Source organism: Callorhinus ursinus, unplaced genomic scaffold, assembly GCF_003265705.2.
Source record: "Callorhinus ursinus isolate GAN/ISIS: 27379988/994484 unplaced genomic scaffold, GSC_fseal_2.0 scaffold16, whole genome shotgun sequence".
In the NCBI taxonomy this organism is placed as follows: Eukaryota; Metazoa; Chordata; class Mammalia; order Carnivora; family Otariidae; genus Callorhinus; species Callorhinus ursinus.
The window spans coordinates 27,104,353-27,121,502 of record NW_027397078.1 but is presented as its reverse complement, the minus strand read 5'-3'; the positions used below and the strand labels follow the sequence as shown (position 1 = coordinate 27,121,502).

The 17,150-nt window shown below is 38.9% G+C and overlaps 1 long non-coding RNA gene across 1 annotated transcript in view; it reads right to left on the bottom strand.

Annotated features, from left to right (window-relative positions):
- Nucleotides 1-4: 4 nt before the first annotated feature.
- LOC141374323 (uncharacterized) overlaps nucleotides 5-17,150 on the bottom strand; it is a 409,949-nt gene continuing 392,803 nt past the window's right edge. Inside the window, exon 4 of the long non-coding RNA XR_012381100.1 lies at nucleotides 5-91. This is a non-coding gene — a long non-coding RNA (uncharacterized lncRNA). The remainder of the gene's footprint in view (nucleotides 92-17,150) is intronic.

The window sequence follows — 17,150 nt, the reverse complement described above, 5'->3', positions numbered from 1 at the left end:
CATCCTGGACAGGAGTCAGACAAACTCCCTCCTAGTACTGGGTCAGCAACTAGCTTGGGCAGGTCAATTAACTTTTCTGGGTTTCAGTTGCCTGCAAATGAGAGATTTGAGAAAGATGATATCTAAGTTCTCCTCCAGCTCAAACATGTTATAATTATGTAAAGCCATGTTCTGAAAGGAAGGTTGATGTGTTCTGCATTACAGAGCATTTTCTGCCCTCGGTATTTTATTCTGACTTGGGAAAATAAACTGGATCTCTTAAAAGAAAGATCATGAATGCACGGGAGTAAGGTCCAGGTAAAGATGGTCTTAAAACAGGAGAGCAAGAGTGGAGGTGAAAAATGAGGTTTGTGACCCAGCCACTCTTTTCTCCCTCTATCCTCACACTGTCCTATTTATTTTTTAGGGCAAGAGATGAAAGTAGGTTGGACCGGGAAGGGGATGGGCAAAGGGGCATCCTGCAGCTGCAGTTTCCTTTCATGTTCCCCTTAAACCTAGTGACAGGGTGGAGGAAAAGCTAATTGAGGTGGGATAACTTCTGATGTGCCTGAGGGTCCTAAATCCTTTCATCTCCCCTCTTCCTCTGAACCTTTCAAGTATGCATAATGACAAACACCAAGACTGCAATCCTGACAGGACTGGGCTGAGCATTTTCTGTTAAAAATATGTGCTTTCTAGACTCTGGGGCCTGGAGGTGGTGGGTTTATGAAGAGACTGAGGACTTTGGCTGCCTCTCCCTCTTCCAGATGAAAAGGCAGCTGCCTTTGGAATTTCTGTATTGGTGATTTGACAGACATGAAGATGGAAATACCTGTGATTGAGAAAGCAAATGGAGAAGTTGATTTCTCCTAAAAGAGGTGGGAATTGTACACTTTGAGGAATGCAGTGTGATGTGGGAGTGTCTGAACTAATCCCCAGAAGGTTCAAATGGGATTCTCTCCTTCAATAACTTTTTCAAGCCCTGAGGCTCTGTCTTACAAGGCTATGTTCTGCTAACTAAGTGTGCTCCTGAGGTGGTTAACAACTAGCTCTGTTCTTAGCTCTTAGCAGGCAGGGGTTTTCAGCATTTATTGTTCAGCACTTACTTGTCCTTTAGCTTTTCTCCAGGATGTTTGGATTCTTGGTTGTGTTTTGTTTTGTTTCTGATAGTTTATATGGTGAATGAATGGGGTAGTCTTTGAAAAAGACCTCCCAAGCTTCCAGTTTCCTCATTACGTTAAGGAACTTGTCAAAAGAGGAGCCATTTAGCTCTACCAAATAAGCGGCTATGGTCCTTTGTAATGGTCTTTACTGCACATAATTACCCTTGACCTCTTCATCCCAGATTGGATCAGTGCCATGTTGTTTGCAAGGTCTTTCTATTCAAGCCCTCATTTCCCTCCCTACACTTGGAAATGTAGCATTTGGACAAATGCTGCAGTAAGTAGCAGGGCCAGTGGATACATTCGCACTCTCCCCAGTACCAGTTCTCTCTGTGGGGCTCCCAAGAGGGGTGGGTTATCTTCCACATGCCTTTTACATTCACCTGGCCATTTTCCCTCTTAGTTTTACATTTTGCTTGCTTGTCTGTCTTTCTTTCTTTCTTTCTTTCTTTCTTTCTTTCTTTCTTTCTTTCTTTCTCTCTCTCTCTCTCTCTCTTTCTTTCTTTCTTGGATTGCTAAATTTCACATGGCACAAAATGAAAAAGGTACAAGAGTATTTGGTGAAAAGTCTTCCTCTTATTCTTGTCCCCAGCCTACCTGTCCTCCCCTCCAGACCCAACCAATGTTACTAGCTTTTCTGAATCCTTCTAAAGATATTCCATACTTACACAAGCAACTATGTATACAAGCTATTTTTATTCCTTTATAAACCCAAATGGTAGCACACTATCCACAGCTGGATCCTTCCTTGAACAAATGTGTTTCAGTGCACAACCTCTCACCTCTCTGCCACCACAACCCTAATACCCGGGAATCATTTTCTTTGTTCCAGTGAGAAAGCTGGATTTCTTACCTGTCAACCTATATTATTTTATTAGCAATACTAATTTTTTTATAGTTTCTATTATTATGCTCTGGGCTTGGGAAAAATTTGTTTCACCATTTCCAGGCCACTTAAGACTGTAACATGTTACTGGGATGTCATAGCAAGTAATTGCCATGTTACCCTATTCCCTAGTGTCATGTGTTATCAGGCAACTCCTCTGTACCTAGACACATATCACAGGTTACAGACAAATTACTAGAGTGCCCAGGTTTGTTCTAGGAGTTAAATAATAACAATCATTATTTAACAGTCGTTATTAGTTCCTTTATAAAATTCAGCAATATACATGGGGCCCAGACTGAGCTGCCTAGTATAGGAATCATCTGCCTTATTCATCCCATTTCTTTCAGGGCCTACCACAGTGCCTGGCATCTAGTAAGTATTTACTATAGGCTAAAGGATTTGGGTATTTGGAAAAAAATAATAGAAAAGATAAATCATGCTGAGTTTTACATAAGTCCTTGTATCTGTTGGGTTTTGATCAGAGAAGCAAAACCATAAGCAATTATGTAAAAACAAAGGATTTATTATAGGAATTTGACCTTATACAATCAAAGAAGCTGATAATAGTTTTTGTGTGGCTGCTGCTTCTGCATCAGGCCCTGGGTCTTAAGTCAGCATGATAGGCAGTTGGGGAGAAAAGATGGATGCAAGGACAAGCTAGAACTTGTATGAATCTTTAACTGCCCCCAAGCCTCCAGTTCAGTGACGCAGTGACATGAAGGAGAACCGGGCACCCTTCACCACAAAACTGAACATGGATCTAACAGTAGTCAGAGAAGCTGAAGACAGTTGGAGCTCTGCAGAACTGCCTGTCATTCCAGAAGCTGTGTCTACTGGGATAGAAGCTGGAAAAGCTGTAGACGGTCTGGCAGGAGCTAGAGGAGCTGTGGCCCCAGCTGCTGATCCTTACCAACAGGGTGAGCTAGTAGATCAGCAAAAACATGTGGGAATTATAACACACCTGTAACCCTGCACCACCCTTCCAAGTATAAAAAAGAATATGGATGCTGCTTCACTTCCACCATTCAGATCTTACCCAAAATGTCTCCTGTGCCCCATATTAACGAAAAACTATGCAGACAAGGTAATTCTGGGATATGCAGTTCCAGGTTAGCTAAGTTGACAGCACAAATCTACTACAGTCCCATCAGTAGTTTTTGCTATCTTCTGATATTACCACAAACCAGGTTCTCTAAAAAGAAACATTCACATACTATAAATTAGCTTCCCAATTTAATCTTCACTATCTATGGAGAGGCAACGAAGAATGCTATATCTTTGTGCTGCTCCCTAAAGATAGTATTTTTATCCTCATGGGAAACCCATGATTATACTAGGAATATGATAAACTCTTCCTCTGAAAGAATCTACTTTACAAAAGCAAAAGTATTAATCTCCAGATTATATCAGAGAATGCAGTTTAGGCAGGAAAAAAGACAATCATGTTTTACCAGTAGCTGATTCTTGTTAGTTAAGTATTTTTCTTAGCCCACTCAAGGTTAAAAAAAAATGTTGTGTATGTGAGCCCTTTTTCTCCCCTTCTCAAATTAATTTTTATTTTATTCTTAAATTTTCTAAAAGCAGTAAAATGTCCTGATAGTAGATTTCAGAGAATCTATTGATGCTTTAAAATGGAGATCTTTTCAGATCAGTTGCTCAGTTCTGCTCAGATGCTGTGGTAGATTGCACAATTGGTCCCAATAATTCACTCCTTGTATCACACCCTTGTTCTGTGACTTTTCATTTCCTCTGATTACAGGGACAAGGTGTGTTTCCTCACTGCTGACCTAAGTGACTTGCTTTGGCCAAAGGCATGTTGGCCAGTTCTGTGCCTGGACCTTAAGTGACTTTGTGCCTCTTGCTTGCCCTCTTATAACTCTTCCATTCCATGAAAAGAGTTTGTCCCAGGGAGTATAATCCCTCAGACTGTTCGCCCAAAATGAGTGAACAAGAAGTGGAGCTGGTCTAGGAGAGCTGAATATCTGTGAAAACAAAAGACTGCTGTTTGAAGCCCATGAGGTTTTGGGTGGTTTGTTAGAGAGCATTTTTGTGGAAATACTTGTTCTAGTTATCTTTTGCTTCATAACCCCTGCTGCTAAAAACCCAAAACAAAACAAAATGAAATTTAGTGGTTTGCATCAGCAACAACCATTTATTTGCCCATAGATTAGCAATTTGGGCAGAGCTCTGCAGGGAAGGCTCATCTCTCCTCCATATGGGGCAGCTTGAATATGGCTAGAAGACCCACTTCCAAGAGGCTCACTCATATGACTGGGAAGTTGGTGCTGCCTGCCAGGTGCAGCTTACTAGGGTCTTTCCACATGTACCTTTCCTTGGGTCTGCCAGCTTCCTCACACATGGTGGCTGCATTACAAGAATGAGTATCTCAAGAGACAGAAAATAAAAGCTGTCAGTTTCTTGAGGCCTAAACCTAGAAATTGGCCCAACCTCACTTCTGCCATATTTTAGCTGTCAAGCATTGCCAGAGCTTATATTCAATGACAGGGGATATAGACTTTGCTTCTTGAGAAATGTCAAAGACCTTCAATATTAGTTGGAGCTCTCATGAATGGTATTAGTGCTCTTATAACAACAACAACAACAACAACAACAACAACAAAAACCACCCCACAGAATTCCCTAGTCCCTTCCACCAGGTGAGGACATAGCAAGAAGTCAGCAGTCTGCAACCTGGAAGAGGGACTTCATGTTCTAAAACTGCCACAATACGCAACTGATATAGATAGCTTTAGGCATAAACCCTTCTACCAGCAATGGAAAACACATCTTTGGGGGTAAGAAATAAAAAGGAAGGTAAAAAAAAAAAAGAAATAAAAAGGAAGGAATAAGGGAAACATAGAAAAGGTACATGAGAAATATCACCTATCTTAAACCTTTTTTTCTTAGAAGTTTCCCAGTTTCAAGTCTAGCAACAGAGCAAAAGAAGAGACTAATATTTAAGTGGCCCACTTGACAATTAGAGACATTAAGAGAACTTTGGACTTGAGGAGTTACAGTAGGAATTTGAGAAAACAAAATTTGGGCCCCTGTGATGTTATGGATAGAAAAAGAACTTTAATCATGTGATCTGGCTCTGACTTTATTCCGTACTGCTTTAGTGTGACCTCTGGAACATTACTTAACCTCTGTGGGTCTCAGGTCTTTCATCTGTAAAATGAAGTGAACAGGGTTGTATTTGAGATTTCTTCCTGTTTTAACATTCTATGAATCATTGTCATTTTCTTTATGATTCTGACATCCAGATGATGACCTGAACTTTCTATATTTAAATCCTCAGGATCTATTTTTGCTACATGCCCTCAATAATGAATGGTATTCCTTAATAAAACCAAACCTTACAAGGTCTAAGCAGTAATGAGCTTCAGAATAATGATGGCTGGGCTGAGTGGGGCAGTCACACTAGGCGCTGAGCACTCACTTCTCCCTGTAACTGAAATAAAATGAAAACATCTTTTCTTCCTCTACCTCAGCATAGAAGAGGCAGATTAATAGTTTCAAAGAGAAGTTTACTAAAAACTAGGGAAACAAAATAGAAACATTTGTCTCCAAAATAAATGTAGTATAAAAATGTCCATTTCTAAATTGAGGAAAAAGAAGCAATAAAGAGTTTTCCTGAGCTGAAATCTTACACTAAACAGTAACCTCCTTTCCCTGTGGTGGTATGGATTAAGCCTGATAAGACCTAGGTTCAAATCCCAGCTCTGCCATTTAAATCCTAAACCTGGGCTAAATTACCTAAGCATATTGAGCTTTAATTTCTTCATCTCTAAAAAGAGGATAATCATAACTGCAATGGACTGAATGTTCATATCCCCCTCAAATTTATATGTTGAAATCCTAACATCCAAAGTAATGGTATTTGGAGGTAGGGCCCTTGAGAGTTGCTTAGGTCATGACGGCAGAGCTCTCATGAATAGAATTAGTGCTCCTATAAAAGACACCCCACAGAGCTCCCCAGACTCTTCCATCAAGCGAGGACATAGCAAGAAGTTGACAGTCTGCAACCCAAAAGAGGGCCTTCACCAGAATCTGACTATGCTGGCACTTCTGGCCTCTAGAACTGTGAGAAAAAATTTCTATTGTTTATATGTCTGTGATATTTTGTTATAGCAGCTCCAACTGACTAAGCAATATCTATTGGTCACAGTTGTTAATATTAAATTAGATAACATAGGCAAAGCAACAGGCTCATAGAAAAGCAGACCCAAATAAAAGTATTCTGGTGCACATGGTTTATTGGGGGAAATGCAGGGAATATAGCCAGGGAAGTGGGGGCATGCAGGAAGAAAAGGTGGCCAATAAAGAGCATAATTATTAATATACCTACCAAAGTGGGTGACTAAATCTCACTGGGGAAATGCTAGGAACTGTTAAAAACACATGCTTCAGATAACCCTACACAGGAATCAAGGAGGCTAGAGTATTTATACACCCACTTCTGTCAGTCAATGGATGAGAGGGGCTCCTGGAATTGAGAATTCCCCAGCACTTAATGGATTGCTGTGAAAAAGTAGAAAAAGTAGAATGGTACTCTGGAGAAAGCTCCCAGGCAGAAATAAAAATACTGGTGGGTACAAGTTGTCCAGAGCACATTGATATGTAAGGTCCAACGAGCATGGGTAGTGCCTGGATAGAATCTGCTGCAAAAGTACTCACCATTCCTCGTTTTCTCCCCAGTCCTAATTAACACTGGTGGCACAAAACTCAATTTTCTTTCCTCTAGATTCTTAATTTTATGTTCTTATCAGAGAGACATTTCTGTTTCACAACTTAAAACACAACAGTGACAAATATCAATTCATTGAAGTTGGTTATAGAAGTTGCCATCATAGACGCCTTTCCCTTCTTCCCTAATGCCCCAGTCTCAGGGCCATAAGCGAGAGACAGCTGAACTTCTATCTGAAGACTGACATAACTTCCCAAAGAGCACTGTTAAGGGATAGTCCTAAGAAATGTCATTAACTAAGCCCAAGAGTTCCATTTTCAATGCCAAGGACTATGAAGTCCACCATGCCTCTCATACTATCCATCTTATCAACCAGATGCAAATCTCTCTAGCACTTTATTCTCATTTATACTTCCTTAGCCATATTGTTCTGCTCTTCCTTTGCTGCTCCAGCTGCAACCCTTCCTTCCAAATTATTTAGCTGTATTCTTTAGAGGCACCCAGTAGCCTTTAACTTGTCACCTCCTTACTTTACTAGAAACTTCATTCTCCTTATCCTATAATTGGGGAACACTGTCATATTTCATTTCTGAATCTCTCCCCCAAATCCTCTAAGCCTGAATTGCATCATCACTGAATTTACCATGAAACCACACAAATTGGCACCACTATAAATTCCTGGTCTTCAACATTAAAATATCAAAGGAAACAAAAGCAAAATTAAATTATTGGGACTATGACAAAATAATTTTTTAAAGATTTTATTTACTTGTCAGAGACAGAGAGAGAGCACAGGCAGAGGGAGCAGCAGGCAGAGGGAGAAGCAGGTTCCCCATTGAACAAGGAGCCTGATGTGGGACTCGATCCCAGGACTCTGGGATCATGACCTGAGCTGAAGGCAGACGCTTAACCGACAGAGTGACCCAGGCATCCCATGGGACTACAACAAAATGAAAAGCTTTTGCACAGTGAAGGAAACCATCAGCAAAATAAAAAGGCAACCCACCAAATGAGAGAAGGTATTTGCAAATGACATATCCAATAAAGGATTAGTATCCAATATTTATAAAGAACTTGTCCAACTCAAGTCCAAAAAAACCCCCAAGTAATCCAATTTAAAAAATCGGCAGAGGACATGAACAGAATTTTCTCCAAAGAAGACATACACATGGCCAAAAGACACATGAAAAGATGCTCAGCATCATTCATCATCAGGGAAATGCAAATCAAAACTACAATGAGCTATTACTTCACATCTGTCATAATGGCTAAACTCAAAAACACAAGAAACTACTGTTGGTGAGTATGTAGAGAAAAGGGAACCCTTGTGCACTGTTGATGGGAATGCAAACTGGTGTAGCCACTGTGGGAAACAGTATCGAGGCTCCTCAAAAAATTAAAAATAGAAATACCATAGGATCTAGTAATTCCACTACTGGGTATTTACCCGATGAACATGAAAACACTAATTAAAAAAATATATGCATGCCTATGTTTCTTGCACTATTATTTATAATAGCCAAGATATGGAAACAATCCAAGTGTAAGTGTCCATTGATAGATGAATGGATAAAGATGTGGTATATACATACAATGAAATATTACTCAGCCCTAAAAAGAATTAAATCTTGGCATTTGCAACAACATGGATGGATCTAGAGAGTGTAATACTAAGTGAAATAAATCAGAGAAAGACAAATATCATATCATTTCACTCATATGTGGAATTTAAGAAACAAATGAACAAAGGAAAAAGAGACAAACAAAAAAATACTCTTCACTCGGTGTTATGCACAAACAATGAATCATGGAACACTACATCAAAGACTAATGATGTAATGTATGGTGATTAACATAACAATAAAAAATAAAAAAAATAGACTCTTGTATAGAGAACAAACTGATGCTTTCCAGAGGGGAGGTGGGTGGCAGGATATGTAAAATAGGTGAAGGGGATTAAGAGTACACTTATCATGATGAGCACTGAGTAATGTATAGAATTGTTTTATCACTATATTGTACACCTGAAACTAATATGATTATGTTAATTATACCGGAAATAAATACATAAATAAGATATCAAATAGACCCTTAGCTCAGGCTTCCCAGCTTTCTGAGTTTTCCTGGTCCACTGCAATTATTTCCAACATTGTCCATTCTGCTTATACTCTTGACTCTCTCCTGGGCCATCATTCTCAGCAAATGATTTTGTTTCCTATTTAGAGACCATGAGTAAAGACTTTCTTTCATATCCTATCATCAAATCAGTTCTCATCTTTTCATTTTTCCTTGCTGTTATGTTGGGGGAGGCTAATGCCTTCATTCCCCTGTTGTCTGGACCCTTCCCTTCCTACCCTTCCTTCTCAAAAATCTTGCTCACTTAACTCTGTTCTCTATCTCCAGTCTTGAAGCTTTCCATTACCAATTAGCTTTTGAACATGCCCAAGTTCAGTTAATCCAAACAAGGCTAAATAAACAAAATCCTCACTCAACTTCATTGTATAGTAAACAATTTGACCTTTCCTTATGACCTTTATCCTTGGCTCCTTAGAGGTAACCTTACCCTTGGAATTTCCCAAGTGATAAGAGTGTTTTTGCTCTTCAAGGTGGGTCCCTAGGACCATGTGATTCAACCCAATCTCCAGGGAGGGAGGACCTGGAGACAGAATTCAATTACGAGGAAAACCACCCAATTAATTGTATCTACATAATAGAGCCCCAGCAAAAACTCTGGACACCACAGCTTCTCAGGTGGGCAATACTATGTGCATATATTCACACATCAATACTGGGAGGGTAATGCATCCTGAAGACAATGGAAGCTTCATATTTTGAATCCTCTCAAACTCTGCCCTATATGTCTCTTACTTTGACTGTAATTTATGTCCTTTCCCTGTAATAAACCATAACCATGAGTATAATAGGTTTCAGTGAGTTCTGTGAGTCTTTCTAGTGAATTATTGACACTGAGGTTGATTTTTGGGAAACTCCCAAACTTACATTTGGTGTCAGAAGTGAGGATAATCTTTGTAGACTCTTCCCTTTAATTTTGTAGTTAAACCCTAACTCATTGTAGTTGGGGTCAAAAGTCTTGGACAGGCTTGGCAGTCTGAAGGACTGTGTCCTCAATACTGCAGTTTACTTAACTCTGGCTATGCACATTCCTCTTCAGCTGTTATCGATGTTTCTTTTCCCTTTTATATTTAAAATTTTAAAAAGTCATCCACAAAGCCCATCTGCATCTCCTTTCCTAAACTTTCATAAACTCACTGCAATTCGTTTGTGTCCATACCATTCTAATATTACTCTCACATAGCTCACCAATGTCTACTTTGTCACTAAATACAATGGACAGTAACTTTCTTCTCTAATATGTCAGGAACATTCATCACTCTGTCCTTGAATCACTCTTATCTCTTGGCTTCTGTGATACCACATCTCCTGATTTCTTTCCTAACTCTGGCCAATACTTCTCAGCTTTCTTTTTGGTATGTTTTCTTCAACCTGCCCACAAACAAACTGATGTATTCTAGAGACTCCCTGGATGATTTCATGCTCTAGTGATTCCCAACCCTATATATTAGCATTAAACTCTCTCCTTAGCTTCATTCAAATATCAACATAATCTACTTGAATTTAAGATACACTGTATTCATTACTCTATTTCCAGGATATAGCACAGGACCTAACATGTAGTACACACTTAGTAAATATTTGTTGAGTGAATGAATAAATGAGTTAGTATATTAGGTCTCATAGGGACCTCAAGCTCAATATGTCCATAATTGAACTCATCAATAGACCCCCTAAATCTACTCTTCTCCTGGAGTTCCCATTCTCAAATAAATGGCACTATCATTCTCTCAGTTGCCTAAGGTAGAAACCTTGGAAGTTATCCTTGACTCTTCTCTTCCCTTGATCTCCACATCTCAACCATCAACTAGCTTTGTCAATTTTTACTTCCTTAAAATATTTCAAATCCAACCACTTCTCTCTACCTCTCAGGCAATACATTAGTCCAGTCACTATTATCCATCACTAGGACTACTCTAGCAACCTCCATATTCTCTGTCTTAGGTCTTATCTCTCCTACTCATTCTTCACATTGCAGTTAGAGTGATGCTTCCAAATACAATCTTGATCATGCCATTCTCAGACATTTACAAACTTTTTTCTATCCTCCCAATAAAGCCTAAATCCATTAATGTGGCTTACAAGGGACCACCCAGCCACCGTCAGGGCCTTATTTTTAACCCTTTCTTTTCCCTCCCCCCTTATGTTCCAGTCCCACTGAAGTTATTCAGACCTATCACACTCTCTCCACCTCACACTCAAGGGCTTTGCATATACTGTTCTCTCTGGAACATTCTGCATCCTTTTGTTGGAAAAAACAACTTTATCTTTCAGACCCTACTGACAGACTTACTTATTTCCACATCCATCTTTCCCTTTTCCCATCCAGTTTTAGGTGATGAAACTCTCTCTTTCCATGCAAAGTCAGTGTCTGCACATCTACTCTTGATTTTACTTTCTTCTATTTACTCCAATGTCTTGTTTAATCATTTATATATTTTTGGTCTTATACCTTTGATTTCTCCCTCTGGTGGCTCTTTCTCTCCTGCTTGTAAAGAAGCTTGGGTTCCTCCCAACCTAAAAAAGTTCTGCTGATCTTAGATTCCCTCTCTGATAATTGTATTAGTTTTCTCTGTTTCTTCTGAACCAAGCTTATTGAAAGATCACTATACACTATCTACATTTCCTCACCTTCAATTCACTCCTCACCCTACTGCTTTATCACTACTCTTCTGAAATGACTTATACAAAAGCCATCAGTGACACCTGTGTTGCCAAAACCAATAGACATCCCGGACCTCTCTTCTACAGTTAACCTGTTGAGCACTAACTCTTGGCAACTCTAATTATCTTGTTTTCTATGCAGTTATTTTCTCCCAATTAGCTTTCAAATTCAATAAATTATCAACTCCTGCTAAATTGACATCCAGCATTATTTTGAGCCTTTCCTTCCCCCTCCATCCTTTCATATTGCCACTGCCCTGATTTAAGCTTTTACCATTTCTTAGTCAGATACTATAAGAACTTCCCAACAGATTTCCTTGCATCTAGTCTTGCCTCATTAAAAATTTATCCATTCTTCTACCACAGTCAGAAAATCTATCATAACATCTGACTGCATCACTTTTTCTCTAATACTTCAAATATTTCCCCATTTCTTACAACATTTAAGCTTCTCAGTATGGCATATAAAAACTGCCACGACTAGCCTCTGACTATTCTGCAAGCTTACACCATCCCCTACTTCACACTTCATCCTTTAATAAAACTTAATGGCTTATAGACACAAGCACACAATACATCAAGTCCATGCTTTGTACTTCATACCTTTGGTAATGCTGTTTCCTTTGTCTACAATGTTTTCCCACCTTTCTTTGCTTAAGGACCACTCCTCTGAGATCCTATAATATCCTGGAAGTGTCCCAGATATTATCATTTACCATTATATTGAAATTACCTATTTTAATATTTGCCTGTCTGCTGAACTAATAGCTCTTTAAGGACAGGGACCTTATCCTCAGCAGTTAGCATGTGCCTGAAGTAAGCTGAGATCTCAAATTCTTCGCAAATCTCAGAACCAAGGAATCATCTTAAGGGCAGTTAGGGGGAAGAGATTCCTTACGTACAGAGGGAGGAACATCAGAATAATGTCAGACCTGTCCATAGAGACCTGGCAAGCCAGAAAGGGCTGGCAAGACATATTCAGCGTACTAAATGAGAGTACATGCAGCCAAGAATACTTTATCCAGCAAGACTGTCATTGAGAATGGATGGAGAGATAAAGAGCTTCCAGGACTGGCAGAAACTGAAAGAATATGTGACCACTAAGCCGGTCCTGCAAGAAATATTAGGGGGGGGTTCTATGAAAGGGGAAAGACCCCAAGAGTGATATAGAACAGAAATTTACAGAGACAATCTATAGAAACAAGGACTTCACAGGCAACATGATGCAATAAAATCATATTTTTCAATAACACTCTCAACATGAATGACCTAAATGCTCCCATAAAATGGCACAGGGTTGCAGACTGGATAAAAAGACAGGATCCATCCATATGCTGTCTACAAGAGACTCATTTTGAACCTAAAGATATATCTGACTGAAAGTGAAGAGATGGAGAACCATCCTTCATGCTAACAGACCTCAATAGAAAGCTAGGGTAGCAATTCTCATATCAGACAAATTGGATTTTAAGCTAAAGACTGTAGTTAAAGATAGAGAAGGACACTATATCATTCTTAAAGGGTCTATCCAACAAGAAGATCTAACAATTGTAAATATCTATGCCCCCAACATGGGAGCACCCACCTACATAAGCCAACTGTTACCAAAATAAAGAGACATATTGATAATAATACATTAATAGTAGGAGACCTCAACACTACACTCTCGGCAATAGATCATCTAAGCAGAAGATCAACAAAGAAACAAGAGCTTTGAATGACACACTGGACCAGATGCGCCGATAGATAGATAGATAGATAGATAGATAGATACCGAACATTCGACCCTGAAACAACAGAATACTCATTCTTCTCGAGTGCACATGGAACTTTCTCCAGGATAGAACGCATACTGGGTCACAAATCAGGTCTCAGCCGATATGAAAAGACTGGGATTATTCCCTGCATATTCTCAGACCACAATGCTTTGAAACTGGAACTCAATCACAAGAAAAGGTTTGGAAGAAATTCAAACACTTGGAAGCTAAAGACCATCCTGCTCAAGAATGTTTGGGTCAACCAGGAAATCAAAGAAGTACTTAAACAATTCATGGAAACCAATGAGAACAAAAACACATTGGTCCAAACCCTATGGGATATGGCAAAGGCAGTCCTAAGGGGAAATACATAGCCATCCAAGCCTCACTCAAAAAAATAGAAAAATCCCAAATACACAAACTATCTTTACACCTTAAGGAACTGGAGAATCAACAACAAATTAAACCTAACCCATGCACGGGAAATAATAAAGATTAGAGCAGAGATCAATGAATTAGAAACCAGAAATACAGTAGAACACATCAACAAAACTAGAAATTGGTTCTTTGAAAGAATTAATAAGATTGATAAACAACTAGCCAGACTTATCCAAAAGAAAAGAGAAAGGATCAAATTAATAAAATTATGAATGAACGGGGAGAGATCACAACTAACACCAAAGAAATAGAAGCAATTCTCAGAAATTATTATCAACAACTATATGCTAATAAATTAAGCAACCTGGAAGAAATGGACGCATTTCCGGAAACCTGTAAACTACCAAGACTGAAACAGGAAGAAACTGATAACCTGAATAGACCAATTACCAGTAACGAGATTGAAGCAGTGATTAAAAACCTCCTGAAAAACAAGAGTCCAGGACCTGATGGATTCCCTGGGGTATTCTACTAAACATTCAAAGAAGAAATAATAATGCTGTTTCAGAATATAGAAAGAGAAGGAAAGTTAGACTCATTCTATGAGGCCAGCATTACCTTAATCCCCAAACCAGGCAAAGACCCCATCAAAAAGGAGAATTTCAAACCAATATCCCTGATGAATATGGATCCCCAAATTCTCAACAAGATCTTAGCTAATAGGCTCCAACAGTACATTAAAAGGATCATCCACCACAACCAAGTGGGATTTATCTCCGGCATGCAAGGGTGGTTCAACATTTGCAAATCAATGTGATAGAACACATTAATAAGAGGAGAGAAAAGAACCATATAGTCCTCTCAATTGATGCAGAAAAAGCATTTGACACAATACAACATCCTTTCCTGATTAAAGCTCTTCAGAGTATAGGGATAGAGGGAGCATTCCTCAATTTCATAAAATCCATCTATGAAAAGCTCACAGTGAATATTATTCTCAATGGGGAAAATCTGAGAGCCTTGCCCTTAAGATCAGGAACACAACAAGGATGGCCACTTTCGTCACTATTGTGCAACATAGTACTGGAAGTCCTAGCAACAGCAATCAGGCAACAAAAAGAAATAAAAGGTATTCAAATTGGCAAAGAAGAAGTCAAACTCTTTCTCTTCACAGATGACATGATACTTTATGTGGAAAACCCAAAAGACTCCACCCCCAAATTACTAGAACTCATACAGCAATAAAGTAATGTGGCAGGATACAAAATCAATGCACGGAAATCAGTTGCTTTCTTACACACCAACAATGTAACTGTGGAAAGAGAAATTAGGGAATTGATTCCATTTACAATAGCACCAAAACCCATCAGATACCTTGGAATAAACCTAACCAAAGAGGTAAAGGATCTATACTAGGAACTACAGAACACTCATGAGAGAAATTGAAGAAGACACAAAAAGATGGAAAAACATTCCATGCTCATGGATCGGAAGAAAAAACATTGTTCAAATGTCTATGATCCCCAGAGCAATCTATACTTTCAACACCATCCCGATCAAAACACCAATGGCATTTTTCAGAGTGCTAGAACAAACAATCCTAAAATTTGTATGGAACCAGAAAAGACCCCAAATCCCCAGGGAAATGCTGAAGAAGAAAAACAAAGCTGGGGGCATATCATGTTGCCTGATTTCAAGCTATATTACAAAGCTGTCATCACCAAGACAAAATGGTACTGGTGCAAAAATAGACACATAGACCAGTGGAACAGAATGGAGACTCCAGAAATGGACCCTCAACTCTATGGTCAACTAATCTTTGAGAAAGCAGGAAAGAATGGCCAATGTAAAAAAGACAGTCTCTTCAATAAATGGTGCTGGGAAAATTGGACAGATATATAGAGAAGAATGAAACTTGACCATTCTCTTACACCATACACAAACATAAACTCAAAATGAATGAAAGACCTCAATGTGAGACAGGAATTCCTCAAAATCCTAGAGAAGAACATAGGTAGTAACCTCTTTGACATTGGCCACAGCAACTTCTTTCAAGACACGTCTCCAAAGGCAAGGGAAACAAAAGCGAAAATGAACTTTTGGGACTTCATCAAGATAAAAAGCTTCTGCACAGCAAAGGAAACAGTCAACAAAACAAAGAGGCAACCGCGGAATGGGAGAAGATATTTGCAATTGACGCTACAAAGGGCTGATATCCAAGATCTAGAAAGAACTTCTCAAACTCAACACCCTACAAACAAATAATCAAGTCAAAAAATGGGCAGAAGACATGAACAGACACTTCTCCAAAGAAGACATACAAATGGCTAACAGGCACATGAAAAAAATGTTCATCATCATTAGACATCAGGGAAATTCAAATCAAAACCACATTGAGATACCACCTTATCCCAGTTAGAATGGCAAAAATTGACAAGGTAGGAAACAACAAAGTTGGAGAGGTTGTGGAGAAAGGGGAACCCTCTTACACTACTGGTGGGAATGCAAGTTGGTACAGCCACTTTGGAAAACAGTATGGAGGTTCCTCAAAGAATTAAGAATAGAACTACCCTATGACCCAGTAATTGCACTACCTGGCATTTACCCTAAAGATACAGATGTAGTGAAAAGAAAGGCACATGCACCTCAGTGTTCATAGCAGCAATGTCCACAATAGCCAAACTGTGGAAAGAGCTGAGATGCCCTTCAACAGATGAATGGATAAAGAAGATGTGGTCCATATATACAATGGAATATTGCTCAGCCATCAGAAAGGATGAATACCCAACTTTTGCATCAACATGGATGGGACTGGAGGAGATTATGCTAAGTGAAATAAGTCAAGCAGAGAAAGTCAATTATCATATGGTTTCACTCATTTGTGGAACATAAGGGATAGCATGGAGGACATTAGGAGAAGGAAGGAAAAATGAAGGCGGGGAAATTGGAGGGGTAGACGAAACCTGAGAGACTATGGACTCTGAGAAACAAACTGAGGGTTTTAGAGGGGAGGTGGGTGGGGGGATGGGTTAGCCCGATGATGGGTATTAAGGAGGGCATGTAGTGTATGGAGCACTGGGTGTTATACGCAAACAATGAATCATGGAACACTACATCAAAAACTAATGATGTACTGTATGGTGACTAACATAACATAATAAAAAAAAGATAAAAAAATTCAGTTACACATGATAGAGTATTCCACCTTGGATGGCTCTTATTTCCATACAAAAGGTCCCTTTGGTGAGAGTGCTAATAGATATCACTTTTTTTAGGAAACAACTTAGTAATACATATGAATGTCTATATGTTTATATTTTTATATATTTGTTTGTATTTTTATTCCTTAAATATTTATATCTTTTTTCCTAGCCATGCCTTTTTCAGAAATCCCTTCTCAGAAAATTATCCAAAAAATGGGGAAAATCAAAATAATGTTCATGATGGAAGTATAATACATATAAATTATAGATACACAAAAGTAAGGGAATCATTAGGTA